Source organism: Cricetulus griseus, chromosome 7 (assembly GCF_003668045.3).
Source record: "Cricetulus griseus strain 17A/GY chromosome 7, alternate assembly CriGri-PICRH-1.0, whole genome shotgun sequence".
Lineage (NCBI taxonomy): Eukaryota > Metazoa > Chordata > Mammalia > Rodentia > Cricetidae > Cricetulus > Cricetulus griseus.
This window is the reverse complement of record NC_048600.1, coordinates 112,115,903-112,121,902: the sequence shown is the minus strand read 5'-3', so window position 1 is coordinate 112,121,902 and position 6,000 is coordinate 112,115,903.

Here is a 6,000-nt window from a genome sequence, read left to right as displayed (position 1 = left end):
TGGACATAGCATCTTATACCTATAATCCCAGTACTGAAGGGCAGAGAGCTCACTAGCAAGCCACCATCACCAAAATGATAGGCTTCCCGTTCAGTGAGAGACTCCCTGTATTAAGTTAGAGAGCAACGATGAAGATACCTTATGCCATGCTCAGCCTTCCATGTATGCACACACAGGCACATGTGTATCATCGGCCCACTCACGTGAATACACCACAAATACAACACACACAAAAAACATCACAGAATATCGCAGAGAGATAGGAAGGCAGAGAGACATCATGAAAGGAAAAGCTTGAAGAGATGGAAGACAGGATGTCATCAAGACTCCTCCATTCATTCATTCATTCATCAGAGGATGGAATGAGGTAATAACTGTAGAGCTGAGCCAGCTCTCAAAACCATACCTAAGGCTTCTCTCAGCCGTATCAAGAACTATCTGAGGGCAACAAACTTCAGGATGGGACTCTGTGGCTCCAGACATTCTCTCACTCAAATAAGACCTTGCATTTGGAGTTCAAGGTCAGAGCTACAGGACCAACCACTTGCTATTCTGATCTTGGTGTGTCCTGGTTAGTGTTTTGGTTTTGGTGTTGTCGGTTTGACACAAGCTAGGGTCATCTGAGAAGAGGAACTTTGATGGAGAAAATACTTCCATAAGAGTAAGGATTAGAAGAGGTTCAGCTAGTGCTGAGTAGGGTGGTTGGCCACCGATTAAAAAGACCCTCATCCCGTCCAGACTGTTTCTGGATTGTCCATTCTCTGTCTTTAACTCTTTTTCTTAGTATAGCCATTGAGTCACAAATGACCCCTGAGTGATTGACATAAAAACAACGTTCTTCCCAGAGTGCAGCACAGAGCCCTCCTTGCTGCAGCAAAAGGAAATTCAGGCTCCATCTGCTCTGTTGGGCTATTTCAGCTAGGGAGTCTAGAGACCTTTCTAGTTTGCCAATCAAGTCCTCAATGTGAGCCAAATGTGAATTTATGGCTGATTGTAAGTCCTTGTAGTTTTTGTCTTATAATATCAATGCTAAGGTCCCTATACCTGTGACTCCTGCTAACCCAAGTCGGACCAAACTGGAGAGCATTATTGCAGTTGCCCCTATGGCCCTCATATCTGGAGAGGGAGGAGACAGGGATAGTTCCATCTTCATCTCTTCACAGTATTTTATGTTGGGGAAGAGCTGGACCACCACACAGTACCCCTTTCCTGCATTCAGGACCTTACCATGAATGCATAGGGTCAACCCAGTGTTGCAGGCTCACCATCCAGATGGGACAGCAGAATGAATGAGTACTATTGTCTATAGTCAAGGTTTTACTGCAAAGCCCTATGGGGACCTGAGTTCTTGGGGCAGTTACACAGGTCCCTACCCCTGTCACCTGTTAGAGAGAGAACTTGCTTTGTTGTTCCCATGGACAAGAGTCTGGTGTGGCATCATCAGGTTTCCTGTTATGGTTTACGGTTACTCAGGTGTAGAAGGGGGCATATGCATTTAAACACAGCCAGCATTCTTGTGTTAGGTCTGATCTTGATGAGTTAGGACTATAAAGGTTTTGGATACCAGTTCCCAAATAAGGTGTTGGCTATGTAGACTTTTACTTTAGTTTCGGTGTATATAATATATACCAGGCCTTCCAACCCAGCCACACCCATTTAAAAAAAAACAAATTCATGTAACATGAATACCCAGAGACTGATATTGGTGTTCAAACTTCAAGCTGAAGTTCAGAAAAGCAAAGCAGCCGGCCACTAGCTTCTCACCTCTACCTCAGGCCTAATGGACTGGTCTTGTCTCCACGAGGTCTCACCAAGCCTCAGACGATAACCTCTCCTCAACGTGGCTGGAGAATGGATGTCTCACCCTGACTGCTTGCTCCTGTCTTTTATACCCCTCTAGTGCTGGGATTGAAGGTGTGAGCTATAATTCTCTGTTAGACTAATTCAATCTTGTGTATCCCTGGGTGGCCTTGAACTCAGATAGATCCTTCTATCTCTCAATCCTGAGTCCTAGGACTAAAGGTGTGTACTACCCCCTCCTAGCTGGAATTAGAGGTGTGTGCCACCACTGCCTGATCTCCATAGCTTGAATCCTCAGTCAAGCTTTAATAAATCATAAATAATGTATCACTACAAATTCACAAGGTATTATTTTTTTAAAGATTTATTTATTTATTATGTATATAATATTCTGCCCACATGTATGCCTACAGGCCAGAAGAGGGCACTAGATCAAATTACAGATGGTTGTGAGCCACCATGTGGTTGCTGGGAATTGAACTCAGGACCTCTGAAAGAGCAGTCAGTGCTCTTAGCCTCCAAGCCATCTCTCCAGCCCCCACAAGGTATTATTATAGAATTTTTTTAAAAATATAAACTGTGATATTTTCTAAGGTTTAAAACTTTATTCCAGGCTTTCACAAGTTTCTTATCTTCATGTTTTTATTATTGTAGTTTATCTTTCTTGTCAGAATTTCTTTGGACCAATAGCCCCCAAAGAATGACACAAAGACTAATTATTAATTATAAAAGTTTGACCTTAGTTTCGACTTGTTCCCAAATAGCTCGTATAACTCAAAGGAACATGTTTCTATTAACCTATGTTTTGCCAAATGACTCTTTACCTTTCCTCCAATCTGTACATCCGACTCCTCCAAGGTCTTCCTGGCATCTCCTGCCACACTAGATTCATCCCAAGTTCCTCTCCTGACAAGTTCTGCCTATTCTCTCCTGCCAAACTACTGGCCGTTCAGCTCTTTATTAAACCAGTCAGAAGGTGCGCTGGCAAAGACACATCTTCACAGTACACAGGAAACTATCCTGTAACATGTTATGTATGCTGTTGAGATTTATAAGCAGAGAATACAGAAAAATGCTGTCATGCCATGAGAATGGTATTTTTCTCTCCAGTGTGAACTTTCTGGTGTCTTCTAAGACCCGAAAGGTAGACATAGGGACATATCACAGTCTTTGCATTTGTGAAAGTTTCTCTCCAGGATGAATTTTCTGATGTGCTCTGAGGTTGGAGCTCCAAGTAAAAGATTTGGCACATTGCTTACAACCGTAAGGTCTCTCCCCAGTATGAACTCCCCGACGTATTCTAAGATTTGACATGTGCGTAAAGAACTTGTCACATTCCAGACATCTGTAAGGTCTCTCTCCAGTATGAAGTTTCTGACGTGCTCTAAGTTTTGAAATCCGATTAAAGGACATGTCGCAGTCTTTGCATTTGTAAGGTCTCTCTCCAGGATGAATTTTCTGATGTATTCTAAGGGTAGAAATCCAGAGAAAGGACATGTCGCAGTCTTTGCATTTGTAGGGTTTCTCTCCGGTGTGAATTATCTGATTGCAACAAGATATGAGTACATAGCAAAAGATTTGTCACAATCCCTGCAACTGTAAGGTCTCTCTCCAGGGTGGACTCTCTGATGTGTTCCACGATTTGAACAATGGTTAAAGGACTTGTCACATTCGCCACATTTATAAGGTTTCTCTCCAGTGTGAATTGTCTGATGTACACTGAGGCTTGAGGCAGTACTGAAGAAGCATTTCCCACACTTCCCACGCCGGTGTGGTTTCTCTCCAATGCAGAATTTTTGTTGCAAATGACTGTATGTAGAGTCAAAATGGTCATCATATTCTCCTCCCTGTCTGTGCTCTTTCCTTGTAGCATAGAGTCTCTGACCTTGAGAAATGTTGGAACACAGATTTGATGATTTCTCACAGTCTTTAGATTTGCAAGGTTCTTCTCCAGTGTGCATGCTTTCATGTCTACCTGGGTTTGATGAGTCAATAAAGGCATCCCTGTGATTACTGCATGTGTAGTTATTAGAGTTGTCTGTGGTTTCACTTGCTCTATAAAGTGCGCATGTGGAGGGGTCATGAAGCACTTTGCCAAGCTCATTGCACTGACAAGACTCCTTTTCAGTCTTCACATGTTGGTGGACAGGATCACATTTGCAATAGTTCTCCGCAAAGATCAGGTTGCTGTAATTCTCCAGCATCACATCAATGTACAAAGCCCTCTGGGCAGAGTCCAGACACACCCACTCCTCCTGGGAGATGTCCACAGTCACATCCTTGAATGTCAACAGTCCCTGGGACTCATTTACCGGAGAATCAGCCATTTCTTTCAGTTTCTCTCCTTTGAGTTTCTCTTTCAGGAACAATGACTAGATGGCTTGTTGGCCTTCATCTAGCTACCTGACCTTTAACTTGAGGGAGATGTTTGGGTCTGGCTCTGCAGTCCAATTCTGAAGAGGTTTAGTGCTGTCCGGTGAAGGCTCTGATGGGTCCTCTAGCTCTGGGTCTGCAGCTCAGGCATGGGTGTGGTGAGCCCAGGTAGTGAGTCCGTCCACCTTAAGAGTGGTTGGGGTGGTCAGGGTTACAACATGGGGTCCTTTCCATCGAGGTTCTAGGGTTTCATGGTAATGTCGTCTTAAGAAGACCCAGTATCCAGAACAGAACTTGTGGGGAGGAGGAGGGGTGCAAATCCATAAATAGCCTTGAGGCATTACCAGATGTCCCTGTGTACCACAGTCACTGCTTTCAGGGAGGAAATCACATCATCATTAGTAAATCCAACAGAAAGTTCAGACTTAAGGTTAGGCAAAATGGGAGGTAGCCTCCCTGTCATTATTTCTAAAGGAGTAAGTCCCAAAGTATAAGGGGAATTCCAGATCCTGTAGAGGGCAAAGCGAATGAGAGCCACCCAGTCACCACCAGTCTCCATGGTTAATTTCGTAAGGGTCTCTTTTAGAGTTCTATTCATGTGTTCTGCCTGTCTTGAACTCTGGGATCTATATGTGCAATGTAATTTCCGATTTGCCCCAACTGTTTTTGCTGAGTTGAGTTACCAGCCAGACAACAGTTGGGCCATTGTCTGAACCCAAAAGGATTGGTACTCCATACCTTGGAATGATGTCTTCTGACAGCTTTTTGGTCACAACCTTTGCAGTCTCTTTTTTGGTAGGGTAGGCTTCCACCCATCCTGAAAAAGTGTCTATAAACATAAGTAAGTACCTGTATCTATATCTTCCAGGTTTTACCTCAATGAAGTCCATTTCCCAGTGAGCTCCAGGCTTGGTTCCCTGAAGTAGAGAGCCAGGGCTTTTGGGCTTATTGTCTGCATTGAAAAGCCTTTGGGCTAGACATTTGCCAGCAATCTGTTTAATTTTATGTCTCAAGTCAAATATCTTTAGGTGAGATTGTCTGATCAAATCTTCAGTTTTTCTGGTCCCCAGATGAGTGGAGTGGTGGATGTGACAAAGGAGTTCTTTAGCCACCTTTCTGGGTAAAATGAGGTGCCCACTGTCTGTTCTCCACCAACTGTCAGGTCTGTGAGGCCCCCAGGCCTTGGGCAGCTGGCTAATCAAGCATAGGTTCTCAGGGGTATATGCTGGACACTCAGGGAGGATCGGTGCCTCCGGGTTAGGAGGAGCCAACGTTAGTACAGGGGAGGTCTCCATAGTGGCTACTATGGCTTTTAGGAGCACTAATCTGTTCCCCTCAGCAACAGGTGTGTCTGCCTTCTAGTGGCCTGGGCAGTTGATGATGGCCAATTTGGAGGGCAGCCATAAGGTCATTAATAAATCCAATATTTCCTGCTTATTTTTGATGGTTTTGCCTTTTGCTGTGGGGAGGCCCCTCTCCTGGTAGATGGCCCATGTATGTGAGCCATAGCAAATGCATAGGAGTTGTCTGTGTAGATGTTAAGCTGTCTCCCCTTTTGCCTCTCTGAGGCATTCTTGGCCACTGTAAACCTCCTTTGTGACTCCTCTGGGGTTTCTCTGTTATTATAAACCTGTTGGGCCACTGCTAATAAATCCTGAAGGCTCTTGTCTGCCATTCCATCTATTCTCTGAAGTGTGCATCTTATGTCGAGTGAAGCCTGGTTAACAGATGCTATGGTCACTGCCGATATGTTGGCAGGTGCCTCTGGAGCCACGGGAGTATAGGCCCTAAAGGCTTCCACCAGCCTCTCTAAGAAAGCTGAGAGTG